This window comes from Pan troglodytes, chromosome 1 (genome assembly GCF_028858775.2).
Source record: "Pan troglodytes isolate AG18354 chromosome 1, NHGRI_mPanTro3-v2.0_pri, whole genome shotgun sequence".
NCBI classification, from domain to species: domain Eukaryota; kingdom Metazoa; phylum Chordata; class Mammalia; order Primates; family Hominidae; genus Pan; species Pan troglodytes.
In genome coordinates this window covers 24557821-24582995 of record NC_072398.2, presented here as the reverse complement: position 1 = coordinate 24582995, position 25175 = coordinate 24557821, and the positions used below count along the sequence as shown (strand labels likewise).

Here is a 25175-nt window from a genome sequence, read left to right as displayed (position 1 = left end):
TGCTTCCACTGGGCCCTGTGGTTATCTTGTCTGGCCCACCGCCTACTGGACTGTAGGAAGGTGGATGTGTTGTCCAGCCCACTGCCACTGCACTGTAGGAAGGCGGATATTTTGTCCAGCCCATCACCGTTGGACCATTTCTGTATATAAGGTAGTTCTCCTGTCCAGCTTGCCACCACTGGACTCTCTCCCCTGTATGGAGGCCACTAATAAAACCCCACGTCTTGTTTGCTAGCTCTGGGTCTCTTCTTCAGACTCTTGAATCTGGTACCCTCCCTAGTGAGGTTAATAGGGTTTTGGCAATAATAGGGCCCACCCTAATGACCACATTTAACCTAATTGCTTCTTTGAAGACTCTGTCTCCAAATACTTACTGTCCCATTCTGAGGTACTGGGGGTTAGGGCTTCCACATATAAAATTTGGGAGGACATGTTTCAGTCTGCAACAGGATCTCTGCACCAGAGAAGAGTTTTCATGGAAACAACATCCCATTGGCTAGGAGAAATGATTTACCTGCCCTTGAATTCTGTTCTTTGGTGAATGGCAAATAGAGTGAATAGTGAGTTTCTGGGTTTTAATTTTCCTAGCACTTTCTCATTATCCCAGATGTGCTTTAGAGAAAGAAAGGGCAAGACTTGGATCCTCTTTCATTGGGTTTTATTGTGTTTATCAAGATCAAAAGCAAAGGTATCCTCAGTAAAGTCTGTGAAGACTTTCTCCCATCATTCTCCTGGAGAAAGGGCCCAAACAGAAGGGACTGGGTCCCGCCTCTCCATGCTACCACACCTCTTGCAGGGAGCAGAGTGCAGAGCCTGTCCCCTGGACCTAGATGGTTGGCTCAACACATGTTGGACAGGGCATGGGTCATTCGTCATTCTAATTAGCTCCAGTGCGTGTTTCCCCAGCAGGCACAGAGTCAGGACAAAATCCACATCTGCCATGTGAACTTCTGCAGAGGTGCCACTTGCTGAGTAGGGCCAAAGTCATGTAATTATTGTAATTATTTTTGTTTATGGGATGTCCCTTCCCAGGAGATCCCAGGCACTTCACTGCCCCGAAGTTGTCACTTGAGAGCAGGACAGCATTGACCCATGCTGGGGCTGAAGGAAGTGATGAAGGGCCCTGACCACCCACGGTGCTATGCTGGCTGCCCGGAAGCCATGGCATGCATAAGCTTCTGGAGAGGCCACTAGGGGGTGTCACACTGCTATGCAGAGAGTGGAAGGGGGGCTCGGGTTCTTTTTTTTTTTTTTTTGCTGGAGGAGGCGAGGTTAGCTAGACATGGAAGATTGGTTCTCAGTGGCTATCTTTGTGCTGCTATAACAAAATACCCTAGACTCAGTGGCTTAACAACACAAATGTATCTCTCACAGCTCTGGAGGCTGGGAAGTCCAAGATTAAGGTGCCAGACAATTCAGCATCTGTAGAGGGCCACTTCCTGGTTCATAGACAGCTGTCTTCTTGCTGCAGCCTTACATGGTGGAGGGGCAAGCTCTCTCTGCGCCCTTTATCAGGACACTAATCCCATTCACGAGGGCTCCACCCTCATGTTGTCATCTAATCCTAATCAACTCCCAGAGACCCCACTTCCTAACACCATCACATTAGGGGGTAGTGTTTCAACATGTGAATTTTATGGGGAGATGAACATTCAGCTCGCAACAGAGGCTTAAGTGTTTTTTTCTATAACAACATTTATTAAGGTATTATATGTGGTATAATATGCCAGACGTTGTACAAAGTGCTTGGTTGGATGATCTCACTCGCGACAGCCCTGGGATGTAGACAGCATTATGGTCCCCTTTACACTGAGGAGGAAATTGAGGGACAGAGAAGTTAAGTAACATAAGCTAGTACATGCAAAGCTGGGGTTTAAATCCAGGCAGTCTTTCCTTGGAGCATGCTATTTCATTTTTCGTTATTAATTGTTTCAGTTATAAAAATAATATGTTCATATTTTCACTAGTAAAATGATGCAAAGTTGATATGAGGAAAATATTAATAAGCTGCCCCACCCTTGTCCTTCCTAACTCTCTGACATAAAAGCTGGGTTTGTATCCTCCCGTCATGCTGTATCTCCATGCGCATTTAGATAGACAAATACATGTATGCACAGATATACACTCCAGCTCAGTTTTTTTTTGTTTCTCTTTCCTAATAATGGAAAAGTTGTTTTCCTATAACTAGTTTTTTCCCCACATACCATTACATCACCGATACCCTTGTAGGTCAATAGCTATAGGTTTCTCTTAAAAATAATTACACAAGCTTTCATAATATTCCATAGTACACACAATTTATTTAGTCATTTTCATATTTATAGACCTTATGTATGTTTTCAGTTCTGTTTGTTTGGCCCCAACCCTGCAGTAAATACCTTTGTGGGCTTATATCCCAGGAGTGGGATCGTCAGGCAAAAGGGTATATAAATTTATACTTTTCTTAAAATTGTCAGATTACTTTCTCAGACAGGTCAAAGCAGATGTATTCCCACCAGCAGTATAAGAGAGTGTCTGTTTCCCCACACCAGCGTCACCATGACTGGATGCTCCAGGGTGCGGGCTGGCCTGTCGCAGAGGCGGCCTTCTGTCCTCAGCCCCAGGCGCAGCCCAAGGTAGATGCAGAATTGAGCATTCAGGAACTTCTTCTCAGAGACCAGCTTTCTCAATCTCAGCAGCACATTTCAACCCACTGGGGGACGTTTAAAACCCAAGGATCCAGATGCAGGACCCCACCCCCAGAGAGTCTCACCTGATTGGTCAAGGGGGCACAGACCGTGGTGTTTTCAAAAGCTCTCAGAGGATTCTGATGGCCTGCCAAGGTGGAGACTTCTACTAGAGACCTTGCAGACACCAAGATCCCAACTTCTCTTTCCCCTCTCTTCCCTTCCCCCTCATTTCTTCCCCACTCCTCGGGTCCTGTCCTTGCTGGTCGGGGGAGACTTCGCTGAGATAGCATCCTCTACATTTACTGTCCTGGGCCTGCAGAAACACATTGGTTGTAAGGGCTAGCTTTTAATTTCCATGTCCGAACCTCATCATTGAATTGGAAACTCACGAGGTGAGGTTAGGGCCTCAGCATTTTATAAATGCTGCCAAGATAGCTCCAGTATGCAGGCAGAGGCAAACCATTGCCCTGTTTTTTTCCAGAGCAGGAAACACTTCTGACCTCTCAAGGTCCATCTGTCCTGGCTGGTCAAAACCTTTTTTCTACCTGTTGGAGGGGCCAGATTTTGAGGAGCCAGTGACCTAGTGTCTGTGCATCCCACATGGGCCTGCACTCATGAGGGCAGAGGGCAGAGGGCTGGCCAAGGTAGACGTGACCACCAGACCAGCTGAGCCACGATGGGCAGCTTGAATGTGTTAATGAACACGAAGCCTGCTTAGCAGAGGGGCTCAAACTTTGCCACACATTAGAATCACCTGGGGGAAATTTTTAAAATCCTGATGCCCAGAATTCATCCCAAACCAATTAAGTCATAATCTCTGGGGTGAGACTCAGCATCAGTATTTTACAAAGCTCCCCAAGTGACTCCACTGTGCAGCTAAGTTGGAAAAATCAGTGCCCTAGGGAGCATTTTGCAGTGTTAGTTATCATGGTTAGGGCGCTGAGTTTCATCAGCCTGGCTGTGCTGATGGGGAGCTACTGCTTTCCTATTAGCATTGCTGCCTTTACCTGCCTGGTTGCCTCTTTCAAGCCTCCCTACCCAGTTCTTGAGCTAAGAATAGAGTTTCCAAAGCAATTTGTTTCCTAAAAGATAGAAGTTCATCTTTTTTCATGAGGCGAAAATATTCCTAGTATTTTTATACATGTGAACATTTCCTGGTTCTGCAGGATTCTGTTGACTCTGTTAGCCCCATCACCCACTGCCAGCTCATTCAGCCCGCAGCAGGTATTTAGGCAGAACAAGATGAGCACCTGCATATTCTCCCTGCAGCACACCTGAGTCGCTGCTGCTCTGCAGGCCTCCCACCTCAGCCTGCGACGTATTCCAACTCAAAGGGAGCAACGGTGCACCAATCATGCGATGAATGAGGCCAGAGTTTCATTGGATTGGATTCTGTAACACATCTCTCAGAGGTGCGCCTTTGGTGGAGTGAGAACATGAACTGCTGTTCAGGAGGTAGGGGCATGGGTCACACCAGTGCACACTGCAGGTAGTGAGGAGGTAGGTGCGTGGGTCATACCAGTGTTTAGGAGGTAGGGGCATGGACCACACCAGTGCACACTGCAGGTAGTAAGGTGCAGGGTGGCAGGTGGAAGGACGGTGTGTGTCCTGCCTGGTGTGAGCAGGCTGCATCACCTACAGAGCAGGACCTCCATGAGTCTCAGGTCATCAAAGAGGAGTGGAGACACAGCCCCTTCTCTCCTAGAAGCAGCGGCCGGGGAACAATGAGAAGGCTCTCTCCAGGGCAGTGTGGCCCTGCAGGGTCCTAACAGCTCTGAAAGCCAGCAGGGGCTTTCTGCAAAAGCTAAAGTCAGCAGCAGATGATATGATGCAGGATTATGCACATTTGAATCCCCTGGGGAGCTTTTAAAACCCAGGGATCCAGAGGCAGGGCGCCATCCCCTGAGTCTCATTTAACATTTTATTTTGAAAAATGTCAAATATAAGGGGATGTTGGAAGAGCAGCACAATGAACACCTATGTAGCCTTCACCAAGATCCGCTGCTTATTCAGTTTGCCACATTTGCCTTCTCAGCTCTTCCCCATCCCCCGTGTATGTACAGCACATACTTTTTTTTTTGCTGGACCATTTAATTGTATACATCATGGATCTGCATCCCCAAATACATCCTCCGACATAACCACAATACCATTGTCACACCAAAGAACATGGCTATAATATTGTCACTTAGTCATAGTCACATTTCCTCTAGTTTCCCTATAGTGTTCTTTATAGTTGTTGTTGTTGCTTTTTAAATTCAGGATCCAATCAAAAATCACACATTGCACCAGGCACAGTGGCTCATGCCTGTAATCCCAGCACTTTGGGAGACTGAGGCGGGTGGATCACCTGAGGTCAAGAGTTCAAGACCAGCCTGACCAATGTGATGAAACCCCATCTCTAGTAAAAAATACAAAAATTAGCTGGGCATGGTGGCAGACTACAGTAGGCTGTAGTCCCAGCTACTCAGGAGGCCAAGACAGGAGAATTGCTTGAACCTGGGAGATGAAGGTTGCAGTGAGCCAAGATCACACCACTGCACTCCAGCCTGGACAAGAGCGAGACTCCCTCTCAAAAAAATAAAAATAAAAATAAATCACACATTGTAGCTAGTTGTTGTGTTTTCCATAGTTTCCTTTAATCTAGAACCATTCTCCACTTTTTTCATGACACTGACCTCTTCTGAAGAGTGCCGAATGCAGGTAGTTTTTAAAAGTTCCCTATGTATTTCTAATGAGCAGCAGGATTAGGAAGCACTGCAATCAAAGGCTGCATGCTTTGCTTTCCCCATATAAATATGTGGGCAAATGAACAGGAAGCCGGGCGCTGGCCTGGAGCCCCCTTCATTCTTGGGAAGAGCCGCATGTGCCTTCCATGCACAGCCCTGGCCCCTTTCCACAGTGGTGTTTAGTTTTAGTTATGCAAAGTCACAAGCCACTCTGATCAATACCTTTTCTGGTGGCTCAGCACCTTCACCTCTTCTTTTCCCCTCCCTCCTGGGATCCCCTGCTCCCATTCTGTGATTTTTGTGCTGGATGTTCAAGGTATTGAGCCTGTGATAGGAATTGCTTGAGCAACCTCACAGAGGACCGTGAAGGGAGGGGACATGGTGGTGTCTGCTCTCTCTGTAGCAGCAGCAGTGAGGGGTTGTTGTGAATGTTCTGCAGAGAGGGATGTCTCTCCCAGGCTGCCACAGTACCCTGCTCCAGCCACACTGAATTAAGCACCATTCACTTGCCCTTCATCTTCCCTCTTCCTTCACTTTTTTTTCTCTTTCCCTTTTTCTTTTCTCTCTCTCTTTCTTTCTTTTTTTTTTTTTTTTTTTTTTTGAGCTGAACCTACCCATTCTTTAAGACTCAGCTCACATCATCACTTCGGGGAAGCCTTTTGCTTCCTTCCTCAGTTGGAGTCTGTGTGCTTCTGGGGGCTCCCCTAGCACCCCAGGCTGATGACTACCCTAGCACTTACTAGGCAGCACTGCATTTTTCTTTCTGCAGCTAGACCAGGAGCTGCCAGAGGACAGGGACTGAGTCTGTTATGAGTCCAACACCAGTGCCCGCACATTGTAGGTGTCCAGTAAATGTTTGGTGAATGAAAGCAAAAGAGGTGTGTTCAGTTCTGAGAATTCTACAGTCACAGTTCTCCAGGTTACAATAATAGAATATTAGGGCTAGGGTGGGGACAAAAGTGACTTCATCTTGGATGCTGATCCGCCGTGTTCACTTCTGATTAGCCCTAGTCCCAGGAATGGCTCTTGATTCCCACTTTATTTACTGTCTTCACAGTAAGAACATGTCAACCTTGATGTCATCAGACAAATTACAGGCAATGACGCACATAGCATCCTTGCCTGTTCTGGAGGGTCGCCTTTGATTGTCTTGCTAGAGCACGTGTACCCTCTCCCTGTGGTCTATAAGCCTTGGGTCTGAGGAGTAACAGTGCGGAGATCTACCTGTCTTGTGGCTGCCCAAGACCACACTTTTCTGTACATTCCCTCAATCAATGACCCAATACCAACAAACTGGATTTGTCTGCCCCCTTCTTTGGTGTCTCAGCTCCTTCAGCATTTGGGAGGTTTGCATATATATCTCTTTAATGGAAAAGCTAGAAAGGATCTTAGTGAATTCTGGCCTCGCTCTTTCATTGAAGGTAAACAAAAGTGCAGAGAGAGAGACCTGCCTCAATGCCACAAAGTGGTAGAGTTAGTCAGGACTAAGCCTGTCTCCTGTTTCCCTGAAACCAGGGTTTTTTCCCTATGATACCATTCACCTTTATTTCATTAGACTGTTTATTGATTTCATATGTCCAAATCCTATTGACTTTTCATTATTCACATGTGGATAGTTTTTCATATTATTATGTACTTTAAAAATCCAACCTCTAATTGGCTGCCTCTCCTTTCCTTTCCTTTTTTTTTTTTTTTGAGACAGAGTCTTGCTCTGTCACCCAGTCTGGAGTGCAGTGGCGTGATCTTTGCTCACTGCAACCTGTACCTCGCGAGTTCAAGCAATCCTCCCATCTCAGCCTCCCGAGTAGCTGGGACCACAGGTGTGTGCCACCACACCCGGCTAATTTTTGTATTTTTAGTAGACATGGGGTTTCACCATGTTGTCCAGGCTGATCTCGAACTCCTGACCACAAGTGATCTGCCCACCTCAGCCTCCCAAAGTGCTGGGATTACAAGTATCAGCCACTGCTGCCTTTCCTTTCTGACCACAGGAAAGAAAAGTTCATTTTAATCAAAGTTTAAGCACAATGTAATCAGGAGAGCAAATCTATTGGATGAAAAGCAACAGGCCCAAAACACACTTCAACCACCCCCAACCTCAAATAAGGAATTCTGTACTGCTTTGAAACAGCATGGAGAGACACCCCCCCCCCCCCGCCCCCACCCCACCCTCAATTGGTGTGGATGATTGAGAGTTAACCACAAAGTTCACAGAAGCAGCTTTTCTTCTCTCTCTACTCCATTGTGGGCTTGGCCAGTGAGGAATGTGGGTCCTGGGACGGTCCGAGAATACTGCTATTCAAATGGTCCATGACTTGAATAGCATAGTGAACCAGCAGCTTTGGCATCACCTGGGAGCTTGTTATGAAGGCAGAATCTCATGCCCCACCCAGATCTGTGGGATCATAATCTGCATTTTAACAAGATCCTTGTATGCACATTATTTTGAGCAACATGGCCGAGAACCCCAGCTGTCAAGTTCAGAGCTGGCAGGCTGTACCCGCTTTTCAGCACTTACTGGGCATCCAACTTGTGTGGCCTTTTTAGATGGCACCAAAGAAATGAACATCCTGCCCTCATTGTTATCTTGTTGTTATTGACATACCTTTCCCACCTCATCAGTTTCATTCCTCTGGGTGTGCCCCTGGTGCTGCTGAGACCCTCTCTGTCCACTAGAATTCCCACCATCTCACTGTTGCAGGGTCCTCCTGCCATGCAACTATCCTCTGACTCACCCCATCCTGCTCCCTGTCTCTGGTCATGCTGCCTCCATGGGCAGCTGTGGTTTTCTCTACCTTCCTTAAGTTCCCCAGCAATCCTGCCATCCCTCAACCCCTTCTCTCTCAGCCATGGATGCTCTTGAGTAAGTGGAGGTTGTTGATGCTGAGTTCCCTATTTCCCCCTCCACTTCCTGTCCTCACCTCTCCAATCCTCCTCTCCCATCTCAGGGCCCCTCTCCTCTCAGGGCACCATTTTAATGCTGCCTCATGATTCAGTCCCCCTCTGACTCACTCTGGAGCATATCCAGACCAGCTCCCTCTTTTGAGTACCTTCTCTCTCTCATTGTTATCCAGCTCCTTTTTTCCCCTGTCTTAAAACACATTTCGTCTTCCTTGTTCTAAAAAATTGCATTGGCCTTAGTAACCCTTCATGCTACCAACCCACACATTTCTTTTTTCATATGTTGCCCAATTCTGGAAAGAGTCCCTGGCACTCCCCGCCTGCGCTTCCTGACTCCTACGCATCTCAGAATCCCTTGCAGTCCGGCAGATGTGCCTCTCCTTCTATTGAAACTGCTGATTGAAGGTCACCAATGATGTCCCAATTGCCAAACCCAATAGACTGACTTGTTTGTCCTGTTCCCCTTTGACCTCTCTGTAGTATGACATGACTAGTCTCCTGCTCCTCTTTGGCTTCCTGGCATGAGACCATCTTAGTTTTCCTCCTGTCTTGTGCACACGCATGTCTCTCCTTTTTCTCTCCTCCTTTCTCACACCCCAAATACAGGTGTTCATGCGCCTTCTGCCCTTGTTTTCCTCTTGCTCTGTACTAAGAATTGCTATTGGCAGCCTGTGGATCAGAGATGTCCTGCAAATTTGTTTTCATTTGACTCATTTAATATTTTAGGAACCTGAAAACCCCACACAAAAATCTGGGTTTCAAGCTGCTTTTGAAAAAAAACAAAACAAAACAGAACACAGGACCTGGAAATAGTGGATTCGTATTCTTCAGGACAACAATCAGCTGGAGTGGGTAGCTGATTAACCCTTTAGATGGGATGTCTGCCCTCAGATCACTTCCATGACCACCACGCGCGTCTGTCTAGCACCACATGGTTTTGAGTGTGAGCCACTTGTGCTCCTGAGTAAGTGTGGGACCTCCCCTAAGTGTGGGCCCTCCCCAGGGCTCATCTCCTCCAAAGCTGAAGCATCTATCATCGTTCATCTTCTAGCGGCTCGAAATCTATGCATCTTCTCCTGCTCTCTCTCTCTCTCTTGAATTCCAGGAATGTGCTTCTAACCATCTTGGGCATCTTTACCTGGTTTTACTCATTGTACCTCAAACTCAGTCTTGGGGTTAGGAGTGCTTATGAATCACACTTACCCACCTCTCTGAGTTTTGAATCAATTGAGAACAGACATAAGAGTCTAGATGAGAGCCGAAGAACCATGTGGTATCCAGCCAGCTGCATGGAAGGGCATGGCAGGACTCCAGCACCTTCAAGTGTAGGAGAGAGAGAGTATTGAAGAGGGGTGGGCTCACTCCAGGCTTGTGTTGCCAAGGAGGCAGTCTCTGGACCTGACCACATAAACCTACCACATGCTTGCAGGAGTAGAGAAAGAGGATGCCTGCAGTTTAAGGGCAAGCAAGTCCAGGAGCAAGAGAAGCCAGGCCACAGGCTTCCTCCCTAATACTTCCCCAAGATGTGGAAAAGTTGGTGGAAATTCCTATTTTATGGGTTGAAGCAGGAATACAGAAAGAGGAAGAGAAGGGTTCAGGGTTCTCTCTTCCTTCAACCTGCCGTCTACTCATTACAGTAGTACCCCCTTATCCATGGGGCATATGTTCTGAGATCTCTGGTGGAGATTCCTGAAGCTGCAGATAGTACCAAGCTGCGTTATATCCTATGTTTTTCCTATCCATACATATCTATGATAAAGTTTTACTTATAAATTAGGCATAGTAAGTGATTAATTTTATTAATTATCTTTATTATTAATAACTAATAAAATAGAAAAATTATAACAACCTACTGTGATAAAAGTTATATGAATACGGTCTCTCTCAAAATGTCTTATTGTACTGTACTTACCTATTTTCAGATGTGGTTGATCACAGGTAATTTAAATAGTAGAAAGTGAGACTACCGATAAGGGGTATTGCTGAATTGCTTTACCGCGTGTTCGTTCACCCATTTTAGTTAATTGAGACACCGTCTTCCATGTTACTTGGGATTTACACCACATCTCTTGTCTTTCTGTGGATTCTATTTCCCGAGTGCTTCGTGAATTACAGCCCTCCTCCTCCAGGCCACTGCTCAAAGAGCTCAGACTCTCATTTCTTTGCCTGGACTATTACAGAGGCTTCCTAGTTTGTTTGCTTTTCGTTTTTCTTGGTCTTCGTTCAAGTCCTTAGGCCTCCTCCTCCATTCACCCTTCACATTGTTGGAATGATCTAAGCAAACCTTGATCATATATAATTTCCATACCCAGAAATCTCTGGATCCCAGTTTTGGAGAATAAGTGACCACTAAAGGACTTGGCATGGCTCCTAAGGTACTCTGTGACTTCCCCTAACATATCTTTTAACCTTATTGCAATCTGCTTTTTTTCAAACACCCATTTTCTCAGCCAGCATTTATCAAGTATTTGCTATGTGCCAAGGAGGGTGCCAAGTGCTGGGAAGAGAGATGCATAAGTTACAGTTACTGCCCTGTGATTTGAGATCCTCATGCCATTACTGACACCACTTTATCACTTGGAATGTTCCTCTCTGTTGGCTAAAATGTTATCTTTACATTTCAACTCAAGTGTCATCTCTTCTATGAAGCCTTTTCTATTCCACTAAAGAAATAATCTCTGCCCTCTCTATTTTACTGGATTTTTAAAAGCATCTTCTTCCTGCATAATGATATCTTGTGTACATGTTTTATCTCCCTTACCTGGCTGTAGTCTTCCTGAGGGCCAAGGATATATCTTTTTCAACCTTGAGTTCCCCACACAGCCTGTGCAGTCCTAGTGCATTTGGGGCACTCCATAGATGAGTGTCTTTAAAATTGCATCTCCTCTGAAGCAGTAAATGAAAGAAACCCGAGAAAAATGTTTTAACACACAAATAAATTAAACATGATACTAGGTATTACTAAATATAGCTGTACAGAGATGAATATGTCATAATTAATTAATAACACATTTGTGAGCCATCTACTATCCTTTTTGAAACAAAATGGTATTTAACATATTTAAATAATGTTTCTTCATCTCTTCCTTTTCATTCCTACTGCAACCAACTTAAGTTTTTAATCTTTCTCTCTCTCTTTTTTTTTTTTTTTTTTTGGAGACAGGGTTTTTGCTCTGTCGCCCAAGCTGGAGTGTAGTCATGTGATTGTAGCTTACTGCAGTCTTGAGCTACTGGGCTCAAGTGATCCTCCCACTTCAGCCTCCTGAGTAGCTAGGATTATAGGCATGAGCCACCATGCCTAGCTCTAACCATTTTACTTTTAAGAACCAGAGGGTGGGCGCAGTGGCTCACATCTGTAATCTCAGCACTTCGGGAGGCTGAGGTGGGTGGATTGCTTGCATCTAGGAGTTTGAGACCAGCCTGGGCAACATGGCAAAACCCTGCCTCTACAAAAAATACAAAAATTAGCCAGGTATGGTGGTACCTGCCTGTAGTCCCACCTACTCGGGAGGCTGAGGTGGGAGGATTGCTTGAGCACGGGAGACCAAGGCTGCAGTGAGCCTTGATCATGCCACTGCACTCCAGCTTGGGTGACAGAGCCAGACCCTGTCTCAAAAAAAAAAAAAAAAAAAAAAGAACCAGGAAGTTTTGTTGGCTTCTCTAAAGGCTGTTGCCAACTTTTGCCAATCCATTTATCACAACTCCAATAATTATTTCTGCTAACACTGCTGTGCATGCCACTCTCATGCTTAGGGGCCTTTGATGGTTCCTCACTGCCTGCTGCATCAGGTCCCAACTCCTTAGCCTGACCTTCATGGCTGTCCCCAAAGGCCCTTTCCCCAGGCTATTGCCCTGGTTCTCACTAGCTTCAAGCCCGGGCCAGCCGGGAACCTCCCCTCCATTCAGGTGCCATATCTTCCCTGGATGATAAAGGCTTGTCTAAAGTCTACTCACTTTCACAACATTGTTAATGACCATTTCAGCTGGGAATAGGTTCTTCTCTCACCTTTAGCAGTTGTTCCCAAACCTGGTTGCATATGCACAGCATTTAAAATACAAATCCCTGGGCCCCACCCTCTGGAAATTCTGAAGTAGAACTTGGGAATTTGCATTTTTATTAATATCTATGAAGGGATTCTGATGTGCAACAGTTTGGGGAGCCAGTGACTCTTGGGACCCTACAAGCTGAAGGTCTCGTCCTGCTGTGTGTTGTGGGTATTTACGTATCTTTTTGATCTCTCCTTCTGGATTGTACTCTTCCTAAAAGCAGGATTGCATTTGGATCACCTGGCAGGATATCTGGCTCTCAGTAATAGGATAAATTACTCAACAAGTATTTATTCCATGAATGAATGAATACATGCATGAGAGACTCCTTTGAAGAGGTGAGGCTTGAAGGGTAGCAGGAACTTGTAATGTAGCCAGGAGTTGAAAGGAGGAAATTCAAGCAGAAAGAAGAGTGTCTAGTATCAATATTTTGTGCAAGATGCAGGTGATAATCAGACCCCTGGGGACTCACTTTGAAATCTCTTTGCTTCCAGGGTTTAAAATATTCCTCATCAATTAAATTATTTCCAGTTTGGGAAGATGCTCATCATTTTAAGAATTTCCAATATCTGCCTTATTATTTGGTTGTTTCATTCTGGCTCTCTGATGATCAGCTGGGTGTTTTTAAAATAGAATGTTTCAGCTCTTCCAGGATCTAGTCCCTGAGGTTGCTCTGGCAACCACCTTAAAAACTCCAGAGAGCATTATCCTAAGTTGCCAGACTTCTCGGATTTTCTGGCTGCCACACGATTTTTCAGTAGTGCCCTGACAAAAAGGTTAACATTAAATAATCTCAATTAATTAGCTCAGTCTCCTAAAATCCTTTCAAAAAAGCCAAGCATGCTTAACATCCTTGTTGTTGAATGTTCCTTTCTTGACTGTACTGTTATTGAGCTCTGGATCTTCAGCAGCTGGTCAACCAGGTATCAAACACACACTGCCCAGGAGACCCGCTGCAGTCCGATAGTTTATTGAAATCATAATCAATGAACCTGTAGCTTCCAGAAAGTGTCTTTGTTTTACTGAAAAGCCAACCAGAGAAAAAACATTTATCTGCTGAGATGTGCATGTGATTTTGATTATCATGGCGAAGTCTTTGCACAGTTCCAGGTATTGTTATTGACACCTCAGCTCTCACCTTGCTTTGATGATTCAGTGTGCACATGATGTGTGCAGGTTCAGGGGTTTATTTCTGTAAGTCCACATGTGCTGTTGGTACCAGAGGTCAGGGCTGCAGTCCTGTTTGAGTCACTAAAAGGCAATATGACTTCAGGAAAGTTACTCTGAGTTCTCTGAGCTTCACTTTCCTACCTGTAAAGTAGGGATTATAAAAGCACCTACTTCATAGGTTGTTGCAAGGAATACATGTGATAATGTAATAAAACACCACAGTGGTTGGGGCTGAATAAACATTAGCCACTATTATTATCAAGCAGCTTATACACATATAGCTCAGTTTATTGGAAGAAAAGAGAAAAGCATAAGCTCTTTTCTACCAAGATGAAATCTGTTTATTTTAGTATTAATACTTTAGCCTCACTGAGTTTTGCTCCTCTGGTTTCAATGCAACTTTTTTAAAATTAAAATTTAAATTTTTATTTTTTGAGACAAGGTCTCATTCTGCCACTTAGGCTGGAATGCAGTGGCATAATCACAGCTCACTGCAGCCTCAACCTTTTGGGCACAAGTGATCCTCCCACCTCAGCCTCCCGAGTAGCTGGGACTACAGGCATGCACCACCACACCTGGCTTATTTTTGTATTTTTTGTAGAGATGGGATTTCACCATGTTGTCCAGGCTGGTTTTGAACTCCTGGGCTCAAGTGATCCACCCCACTTGGCTTCCCAAAGTGCTGGGATTACAGGCGTGAGCCACTGTGCCCGGCCTCACTGCAACTTTTAATTGGTGTATAACATAGAGCATTAATGTTGGCTATCTTTTAAGCAGCCTCTACAAGGCCTGTGCTCCCTGAAATTAAAGCCCCCTTTAGTTGGAAGGTCCCAGACAAGATGACACTGTTAGCTCCTATTTTTCCGAGTTTTGTTTCAGAACAGTGTCACAAAAACATATGCCTTTGTAAGACCCCACCCCCACCACTCCTTAAACTCACTGAGAATCAGCTTGTTGGGACCAAGTTCTCAGGTGCCACCAAGGGAAAATATGAAAGATAATGGGGAGTCGCCAGTGGTGGGAGCAGAGACGAGATGTGTGCTGGCTGTTTCCTTTGCTGTCTTCAAGGGAGCAAATATGCACATGGAGCCTCGCTTGTCATGGAGTGTTGGGAGCAGCTTCCTTTACACTTCCCAGTGTGTACAGAGGACATGTCCCATTGTGTGCCTTGCACACATTCCCTGTGCCGTGGTTTGAGGTGATATAAATTCTGCCAGGCCCAGGGCTCTGGTACTGTTAGGCCCTGAATAATGTCTGTTGAGTGTGGATGGATGGAATGAGCTGCCCATGATTGAAATTCCAGGGAGAAGTGATTAATCAGACCTCAGGGTCACTCCATTCATCCACCAGTTGATTAAGTCATTATTGAACACCTATGCTAGGACCCATGACAGCCACATCCCAGAGAGCTGTTGGGGCTCCAGGAGAAGCACGGACTGTCCCCAGCTTATAAATGGTTGTTTGCATTCCAGAACTTTACCTGTAGGTTGATCATTTCAAATGAAAACCTAATGTTCAGTCTTCGGACTAATCCAGATTTCACCTTACGTAGTAAGGAACAGGATCAATATTTCTGCAGCTGTCCTCTCTCCACATAAAATTGTGCTCATCTAATAATGCCTTCTTGAAAACAACCAACCAACAAAAAACCCCTTGTTCACACGCATCTCCCTAGTTCCTGCCCTCTTCCTGCCTGCTTTCCACGGCCACACTTTTCTAAATGGTGTGTGAAGTGGCAGTGACTCAGCGTCACCAAATCCAGGGGGCATTTTTCATTCTGCGTGATATTCATCTTCCTTAGCAGTGTCTGGCAGCCATGTCTCCATCTTTAAACGTTCAGTCCTCCTGGCTTTCCTGACTCCGCACCCTCTGGTTTTCCCCTGTCCTGTGTCTTTGCTAGTCTTCAGCCTCCTTTTTCTGTGCTGCTTTCGCTACTCATTCCTTGAAGGTTGGTGACCGCAAGGACTGTGTCCTCCATCTTGTCTCACTCTCTACTCTCCCACCAGCCCAGGGTTTCATTTACCATTGATGTTTCCAGAACCTTCAAATTCCTCTTCTGAGAACCAGTCCTCAACATCCAACTGCCTTGGATGTTCTACAGGGACTTTGTCTTAGTCTGTTTTGTGTTACTATCAAGGAATACCTGAAGTTGGACAATTTATAAAGAAAAAAGGTTTATTTGGCTAATGGTTCATCTGGCCGAAAAGTTGGGCACCTGGTGAAAGCCTCAGGCTGCTTCCACTCGTGGCAGAAGGCAAATGGAAGCAGGTGTGTGCAGAGATCACATGGCGGGAGAGGAAATGAGAGGGTTGGGGAGGTGCCAGGCTCTTTATAATAACCAGCTCTCATGGGAACTAATAGAGTGGAGATTCACTCATTCCTGCAAGGACAGCATCAAGCCATTCATGAGGGATCCGCTCCCATGACCCAAACGCCTCCCATTAGGCCCCACTTCCCAGTACTGCCACATTGAGGATCAAATTTCAACATGAGATTTGGAGAGGTCAAACCTAACTACAGCACACTTCACACAGTGGCCCATGCTGAGTTCTTTTCTTTCACCCCTAAAAATATTTCTCCTCCCAATGCTGCTGCTCATTCCAGTAAATCATTCACACTAATGTTCAAGATTTCTCAGAGTAATGCTCATACTCACCCTGTCATCCAATCAATTACTAAGTTCTGTAGATGGTACCTCCTAAGTATTTTTCAAATCCATCAATATGACTCCATCACATTCTGCCCCTAACTACCTGCCCTGACCATCACCATCTCTTGCCTGGAACACTACAAAGAAAGGTAGGGCCAAAGGATTACTCTTCTACTTCAGCTTTGATTATTATTCTTCAGGGCAGTCTTCCTAGAATCCCAGACTCCAAACTCTGACCATATGTTTCTTCATGCATAACATCAACATTCTCCTTCATAAAAACATGTGTTTTCTACACTAGTCTATAAGCATATAACTTCATGCAGGCAAGGATGGTGTCTTACTTCTGTATACCCCACCACCACTACCACATAGGACCCAGTATATAATAAATGCTGAATGAGTGAATAAACACATGTCCTGCATTTTGCTTGGGAATCACAGAAATTATCTGTTACTTGCTGTGTCACTTGCTCCAAGAATGGGGGTTTTGGGGGCTGAGGGAGGGCAAGATTCTTGGGATTAGCAGCAGGAATGGAAATTTGGGGAAGGAATGGGGTACAGTTTGGGGACCCTGGGGGTTTGGAAAGCAGGCTGATAACTTAGGGAATTTTGAGGCACCCAGGAGGGAACTGGGAGGCACTGTGATGGAGAGGAGGGAACTGTGGGGTGAGGAGGAAAGTTCCCAAGTAGAGTCTGCCTTCCCCTCCCTCTCTTGCCCTTCTCTGCTATTGCTGTGGTCACCTAGGGAGTGGGTGTAATGAGAAATGGAAATAAGAAAGGATGGGAAGTGCTGTCTTCTGGCAGTGATGCCGTAAAGCTCCTCATCAGGCCCCTTCAGAACACCCACTTCTGCCACTGGAGAGAGGGGAGCCCTGCTAGGGTTCTGGAGTGGGGACATCAGGAGCTGCAGAGGGTTCTTTGCAATACCTAGGGACAGGTGACCTTTCCTTCCCTTCTCATAACACTGGCCAGCCTTTTCCTGCAGCTCTTCCTTCACCCCTTGCACCACGACAGTGGGGAGCAGTAGGAGGAAGCTCCAGTGAGGCATTTGGTGTGTGTGTCTGTGTGTGTGCGTGCACACGCGTGCTTGGGCTGCTGCAATGAAAAGACAATAGATTGGTGGCTTAACAGAAATTTATTCTCACAGTTCTGGAGGTTAAAACCTCAAGATCAGGGTGCCAGCATGACTGGGTTCTGATGAAGGCCCTCTTCCTGATCTGCAGATGGCCACCTTCTCACTGTATCCTCACATGGCAGAGAAGAGAAGCTTGCTCCTTAGTGTCTTTCCTTATGAGGGCACTAATCCCATTCATGAGGGCTCCACTCTGATGACCTAATTACCTCCCAAAGACGCCACCTCCTAATGCCATCACAATGGGGATTAGGACTTCAATATATGAATTTAGGGGAGGGCACAAACATTCAGTCCATAGCAGTGTGTATCCCAGCAAGGGCCAGTGTTGGCTGATCTGCCTCCCTCCTCCTTTGACCCTATTATGCTTATCCTTCTATTTTGCTTCTCCCTATATTCAGCCTTGGATTATATAGTCACTTAGGTTTTCGGTTTATCTCTCCCTATCTATTATGAGGTCTTTGCTGGGCCTCCTGCCATATTTAATCCAGGGCATTGGGTGCTCAAAGCTTGGAGAGTTGAGCTGAGTTTGAATTTCCATGGATTCTTCTTTGTCCACACCCTTTGTGACCAACTGTACTCACCTGTAAGGGACCAGCCAGCGCTAGAGCTTCAGTCTGTGGATGTACAACAGAGAGATACACTGAGGCCAGACCTACTGAACCTGGGGCCTGCTAAATTAGTGTCGAGTCAACACCATTTCTTAGTTACTGGGATGGCTGTTATGGTTTTTCATATTCAGAAATCAGCTCAGTGATGGTGATAGCTATGCTTGTGTGGGGAACGACCAAAGGATCAATTTGTTTTCTCACTCAACAACAACAAAATTGCACCGTGTGCCAACCACTGTTCTAGGAATTGGGGGTAAAGTCATGAAAAAGACAAGCTGCCCTATGGAACATTCAAGTGTGGGAAATAGACAATAAGCAAGTAAACAAATGCACAATAGGTACATTTTCAGATAATGATGCTGAGAGCCATGGAAAAATTAAGGTAAATAAGGAGAGAGATGATACTGGATTGGCAGGGAGGGCTCATCTGAGGAGGTGACCTTGAGTAGGTTCTTGAATGATGAAGGCACTGCCATGCGAATATCTGAGGAGGAGCTCCCCAGTCAGGGGCTACAGCATGCGCTAAGCCTCTGAGGTGGGAACAGACATGCTGGGTTTGAGGAACAACGAAGGATCAAGTGTGGCTGGAGTGGAGTGAGCAGGGGAGTGAGTGGCGGGTTGTAGGGCCCGGGGGCACAGAGGCCAGATCATGTGGGGCCTTAGAGACCATCGTAAGGAGTTTGGATTTCATTCTAGGAGGAGTGGGAAGACATTGGAGGGTTAAGCCAAAAAGTGACATGATCTAATTTATGTTTCAAAAAGATCACTTTGCCTACTGGTGAAAAATAGCTTAGGGTGGAGTGAAAGTGAGGGGACCAGTTAGGAGGAGATGGGTGGCTCTGGTGGGAGGAGGCAGGGACGGGGGATGAGAGGAGGAGGAAGAGGTGACACTTCAGGAGAAAGGGGCAGTTCCTTCCTCCTGTGTGAAGCCTCTTCTTTGATGTGGGAGCAGAGGGTTTTCCTGGGACTCGTGGCAGTTTGTCATAGTGATTCTCAAGACTCAGAGATGGCCCCAGGTGTTTCCACCATTCTGCAGCGGGATCCCTCTCCATGTGTGCCTGCCAGGTCGCATGTCTGCCTCTGGTTTCCCCACTACCTGTAGCTCATAGGCTGTGGCTTTTGACCCCTTTGCCTACTCGCCAGTGTGTGAGTGCTGGCTGCGGCATGGTCCAGTGTTCAGCTGTCGGTCTCTCCCATCAGCCTGGGGGTGCCTGGAACATTGTCACCAGGCTCATTGAACTCATCCTGGCACCTCCAATGCCTGCCGCAGTGTTTGACACCTCATAGTAGGCTCTTGATGCGTATCTGTTAAGTGAATAAATGGAGAGTTTGCTGAGCACCTACTATGTGCTGGCCCCTGTGCTGATGGAACAATTTTATGGAGAGAGACCCACAAAGACACACACAGACAAACCAATGGCACAGACACCTACAGCTGCACAGCACTGACTTGAGAGGTGAGAAAAATCCTTCTTCAGGAGCATGGGGAGCTTTTATTACTTAGGAGTGGTAATTGCTGACACACAAAATGGTCAGACTCCCCAGAACACATGGTGTTTCTGGGGATAAAAATTACTGGAGGAAGAGGATTTTTAAAATTTGCAAGTACTAGAGAGTGAAAAGGAAGATCTATTGGTCTAATTTTCAAAGGAGTTTAATCGCTGCTTTTTAAAACTATATGGAGTATTTGAACTGAGAAGGACTGTAGAGATTGTGAGGTCAAATGTCTCCTCTTACAGGTAATAGTTATTATTTATAAAGTGTTACTCTGTGCCAGAAACTATTTTAAGAGCTTCACAGATATTAACTCATTTAATACTCATAACAGTCCTATGAATTAGATACTATTATTATTATCATTTTCATTTTGTAGATGGACAAACTGAGCCTATTGAGGTTAAATGGTTTACCGAAGTTTCTGTAGTTTCTTAATAGTCCAAGCTACAGCCCAAGTTTCTTGTTCCTTAATCTACTACTATTTTCACTAAGACACTGGCACTCAATCCCTTGCTGGAAGCAAGTTACAATATTATTTTGTCTTTTCTTCAAAATATTAATTTGCTAAATCAGAGTTGTGGTAAAGCTTGGCACAGTCCAGCTAATAGGAATTGTTGCCAGACTTTGGACAAACACATATGCATGTGCTCGAATTCAGACAACCCCCTCTGCCTGGGCCACGGGGAGGGAGGGCTGTGTCCATTCGTCTTGTTCTTGCAGTTAGGGCTCTGGGTCAGGACGTTCAGCAAATTGCCCATTCCCCTGTATGTGCACTCAATAAATATTAATTGATGATGATGATGGTGACAGCTTGTGTTTCTTTTGCGAATGCCAGAACTTCCCATTCTCATTCAATTCACCCTCTTTTGTTTGTTAGGGCAAAATTTTTCCAACCTGCTGAGTGTAACAGGTAATTAACACCACTTAATAAGTGTTAAGTAGGATAGTCATCTTTTTTTTTTTTTCTTGGAAAAGATTCTTTAGAAGTTAATGGTGCTGCTGAAGACTCAGGCTTACACCAGGTTCACTCTGTTAAGGAGCATAGCGGTGCATGAGGTCAACTCCCTCCTCTGGAAACATCAGGTTCTTGTTACATAAGAGACCTGGCAGCAGAGCCTCACCTGGGAAATGCGGCTGTAGCAGGCAGTGGAAGTGGGGAGGTGTGGCCCTGGGGACCTAGAACCCTCTTCTCTAAGCAGAGTTGGGCTTCCTTCCCTTTGCTCTGGGCTGGGTGGGCACCGTGGGTGGGACAGGTTGGAGAGGAGGGCGGAGCTCTCAGCTGTGCTAAATTCCCATCGAGCTCTAGGCAGGTGGGGCTGATGTCGAGGCTCATTATCATCTGCTCCGTGCTGAGTAACTAAAGGCAGAAGATGACCTGTTTCTGCCCTAGTTCCCCTTCCTGTCACCATGCTCTTCCTTGTCAGGTAAAATCACTGTGACTATTCCCTGGAAGTCTCCCAGGTTTAAAAAGAGACTGGCAGAAAGGATTTCCAGTCGCCATGTCGTTTCCCTGGAAGATGTATAAGGGATAGCCCACGTGATGGAACGGAGATTTTCTTCCCAGGACATAAAGGAAAAAGTGATTGTCTCAAGCCCCTGAATGAAAGGATGGCTCTGAGTGTCCCTTGGGAGCAACTTTGGCCACCACGTTCTGCCTTCCATAGTATAACTCATCCTTTAAATCTCCAAGGAGATTTAAGGAGGCCGTCACCTCCAAGGGGCCCTCCTTCATTTCCTCACTCAGAACAATGGTTTCTTCTCCCCTTTCCTCCTGCGTCAAGTGCTCCCGTGCTGCCTCGGTTTGTCCTCTGGCTTCCGTGTTTGTTGTTCATAGAGCCTGAGCTACACCTGGTCATTTACATTGAGTCTCCCCAGCTGGATGGCTTTGCATTCACCACCTAGTAAGTGCTTCTAATAAATATTTGCTGAATGAGTGTGAAAATGGGGCTCTCCAGCACCGGAATAAGGCTTGTTGAACCCTTAACCCCACTGCCCTCCTTATTCTGAGAGGAGAGGTGAGTGCCTCTCCTCTCAAACCATCTGAGTCTTTGCCTGATCACTCCCTATAGTCTGGGCATGATTTCTACTCCCTTCATCTCTGGCTCAAAGTAAAGAAGAAAAGGAGTGGGAAGCTACAAGTGTTAAGAAGCTCTGAATTGCCAGCAAGTTGTAGGAGAATTTTGTCCCTTAAAATATGTGGTATTATTTGAGAGAGCGCTTTTATTCTCATCTCCTCCCTGAGTGAAATCTTAGGTAGTTCAGTAATTTAACAAGCGTGTGAAGAAACTGGCAGAGGCTTTTGAAATTCAAGTGTGTCTTGATGCTGTATGAAAACAATTATAAAAGGAAGGCTGGGAGGAGTGGGCAGAGCAAGGCTGGAATCCAAAGGTTTGGTCCTAAAAGGAAGCTGTCCCCTTACAGATCTATAAAGTGTCCATTGAGACACCAGGAGGGCCAGAGACAGGTGGAAGGAGCTTGTGGAAGGGGCTTGTGAGGCTGAATGAAGAGGTGGCCTGTGGAGGGTGGAAAGAATCCGGCCAGAACTGGAGGGGGGATTCTGGAGGTGGAAGGATGCTGGAGAGCTCACCTCCATCCCAGGAATATGCCAAAGCCAACCCTCCAAGACTAGGGACCACCAGCTGCAGGGCTGCAGGACCCCAGGGAGCCTCAGGGGTGCTCTCCCACGGAGTGGTGTGTGGGAAAGCCAGGAGCCAGAGACAACTGCCTTTGACTGCAAATGCCGGTTGCCCAGACTTGAGCCCCTGAAGCAGTAGTTAGTGAGCAGGGCTGTGTGTGCACAGGACCCTCATGATGTGGGAGAAGACCCACAGCCTCTGGAAGGGTTGGGTGGGAGGAGGCCTCACACCAGGGGTTTTAAAAAAGAAGCATCTGCCTTGTGTGCTCTTCAGATGGGATTGGGCATATTCCAGGTGTTATGGCCCGGTGACCCTTGTATGCTTTTCATACCTTGGGTCTATGAATCTCAGCTCAAGTGTTTAACAAAATCACCTGGAATGCTCTGAAAAATGCAGATTCTTGACCCAGAGAATCTAAAGAGTCTAGAGTGGAACCTGGAAATCTGCATTTGTAACAAGTGCCCTAGGCAATTTGGATGCAGGTGGCTGGGGGACTCTATTTTGGGAATCAGTGCTGGGCAGCCACTTCTCAAACTTTAATGTGCATGTAAGTCACTGGGGATTTTGTTACACTGCAGGCTTTGATTCAGTAGGTCTGGGATGGGGCCAAAATTCTGCATTTCTAACAAGCTCCCAGGAGAAACTGGTTGCTGGAGCAGGGACCACACTTTGAGCAGGGTTCTCAGTGGCTTACGTGGGACCTTGTTAGAAAGGGGGACTCTTAGGCCCCACTCAGATCTACTGCGTCTGAAACTTGGGGGGAGTGCAGTCAGCAATCTGGGGTTTAGCAAAAGCTCCAGGGGGGATTCTAAAGTACCATGAAGTTTGAGAACCACTGCTAAAAGATGAGGAAGCTTAAAGAAATGGGTGGGAGGCAGGGTGGGAACAGCCAGGCTGTAGAGCAGGGCACTAGGCCCAGTCAGTCACCTCCTGCCTTGGTTTCCTTCTCCTCCAGAAACAAGCTGAGACCCGTGAATTCTGATGGAAGAAGCCTTCTTCCTCATGGTGTTGCGCATATGTGCTTTTCCTCTTGGATCAAAGCAGGAGAATTTCCCCAGTCGACTGGCTGGGATCTGTAATTTCTGCAGGATGGTTGGGCTGCATCCCCTGCACAGGGTACAGCTGGCGGTGAGGGCCCCAAGGGACATGACAGTGGGGCTAGAGGTGCCTGAGCTGGTCAGTGTCAGTCAGGCTGGAAGCTGGTCCCCAATGAGCAGTGAGGACAGGAAGGGTCAGGCAGCTCCCAGGGTGCTGGGCAGGGCAAGAGCAGAGCCCGGTGCAGTCCATGAAGGCAGTGTCTGGAGCATGTGTGGCTGGTTGCTGATGTGTCAGGCACAGCTAAGTCCCAACAGGGGCCTCTGGGCCATCACACCCTGGGTGATCAGGAGCAATGGGCAGCAGGGGTGCTGGTTTTGACCCCCCTTCTCTCTCTGTGCCTTTTCCTCCCTGTGCTGCCTTCTCTCAGTGCAAAGGTGGAAATGAGTTCAAGTGGGTGCCAAGAAGCAACAGGAACATCCACAGTGTGGATTAAATGTGCTCAGGGAGGGTAAGTGAAGAAAACACAGGGAGAAACCAGAGGCCCCATGGGATGGAAAAGTGGGAGGCCTGGAGAGAAAGCCCCTCTGGGGCTGGAAGCAGCCCGTCACTCCTCTGCCCTTCATGCCGTCACTGACCACTGGGCCTCCCCAGGCCAGGAGGAAAATTCTTCTGTCTTCAGGTCCTGGGTCACTCAGGCAGGCAACTGTCTCTTGCTTTCTCTAACTTATTTTCCTTCGTGTTCCTGGTGCAGGCCTATGGGGAAAATAATCTGCTACTGGTTTCCCTTGAATAGTGGCCCAGGCCCCAGTGGTCAGCCATGAGGGTCCAATTCTGGCCATGGAAGGCCAAGATCAAAGCAATACTTGGTCCAGGCATTTAGGAGAGCTCCTAACAGCAAAGGGTTCTGAGTCACATCCACAGTTCCTGGTGTACATAAAATCAGTAGGTGTCATATTAATTTTATGGTGACTTTTTAAATTATTCTAGGACCAGACATGATGGTTCACGCCTCTAATCCCCACAATTTGGGAGGCTGAGGTAGGAGGATCACTTAAGCCCAGGAGTTGAAGACTAGCCTGGGAAACATAGACCCCATCTCTTAACAAAAAATTTAAAAAAATTTTAAATAAGATTATAATTCTAGACTAGGTGATTCTGTGTTAAGTTGCTTATGTATCAGAGCCTTTGTCTTATGGCTTAAAACTATTTAATAAACTTTGATGCAAATTCCAGGAGGTCAAAACATTTAATATGCCAGCACCAACAAATAGGGACCACTCAAGTCGACCCAACCCAAGTCCCAGCTGGCGGAGTGTTCCTACTGTATTGTGCCATTTGAGGTTGGGTGCTAGTCCCTGACACAGCAAGGCCTATGGGGCTGGGCAGCCCTCCTGGATGCCCAGGCTGGTGCAGGCTTTCCAAAGACGACCTTCATCCAGAGTGATTAAAGAGCATGTGGCCTCCTGAGAGCAAAGGGGCCCAGAATGTAGTTTCCTGACATTGCTTGGAGATGCTCACGTGCATGATTATTCATTTGGGAACAAATGGAGAATGATCTCCATGCTGGGAATACTGACTTCGTCCGGGGCATCCCAGAGGGATCCTCTGTTTTAGGGCCAGTTTAGTATGGGCTGAGGAATCAAATAAAAGATATATTATCTTTTTCTCCACACTCATTGGCTCCTGGGGCAAATAAACCTTAGGGCAGACACACAGAACTGGATTATTGCTGTTGAAAACAGGCAAGGATTGAGGTTTTTTATGATTTGAGAGGCAGGCTGTTGAAACAGCCCTTGGTTTCTCTTCCCACTTGAGGAAGCTGGAGCTTGGTTCAATCAGAGGGAGTCAGGAGACTGAATCGAAAAATCAGGAAACCAACTCTGGTTCTGGGTCATTTCATTGACTTTCACGGTAAGAGCAACAAGTTATCTACCTGAGAATGGTCATCATCTAGTATATGATTATTAAAAATAATAATGACCGGCCAGGCATGGTGGCTCATGCCTGCAATCCCAGCACTTTGGGAGGCCAAAGCGGGTGGATCATGAGGTCAGGAGTTCAAGATCAGCCTGGTCAACATAGTGAAACCCCC

General features: G+C 46.4%; 1 protein-coding gene and 1 long non-coding RNA gene across 4 annotated transcripts in view; one reads left to right on the top strand and one right to left on the bottom strand.

Moving 5' to 3' along the window:
• Positions 1-25175, top strand: part of CNIH3 (cornichon family AMPA receptor auxiliary protein 3) — a 124808-nt gene that overhangs the window by 84570 nt on the left and 15063 nt on the right. The window lies entirely within an intron of this gene.
• LOC107970364 (uncharacterized) lies at positions 1683-12964 on the bottom strand. Its single transcript, XR_001712907.3, has 3 exons — positions 12819-12964; positions 11061-11185; positions 1683-1809 (listed from the first exon to the last, which is right to left on the bottom strand). It is a non-coding gene; the product is annotated as an uncharacterized LOC107970364 (long non-coding RNA).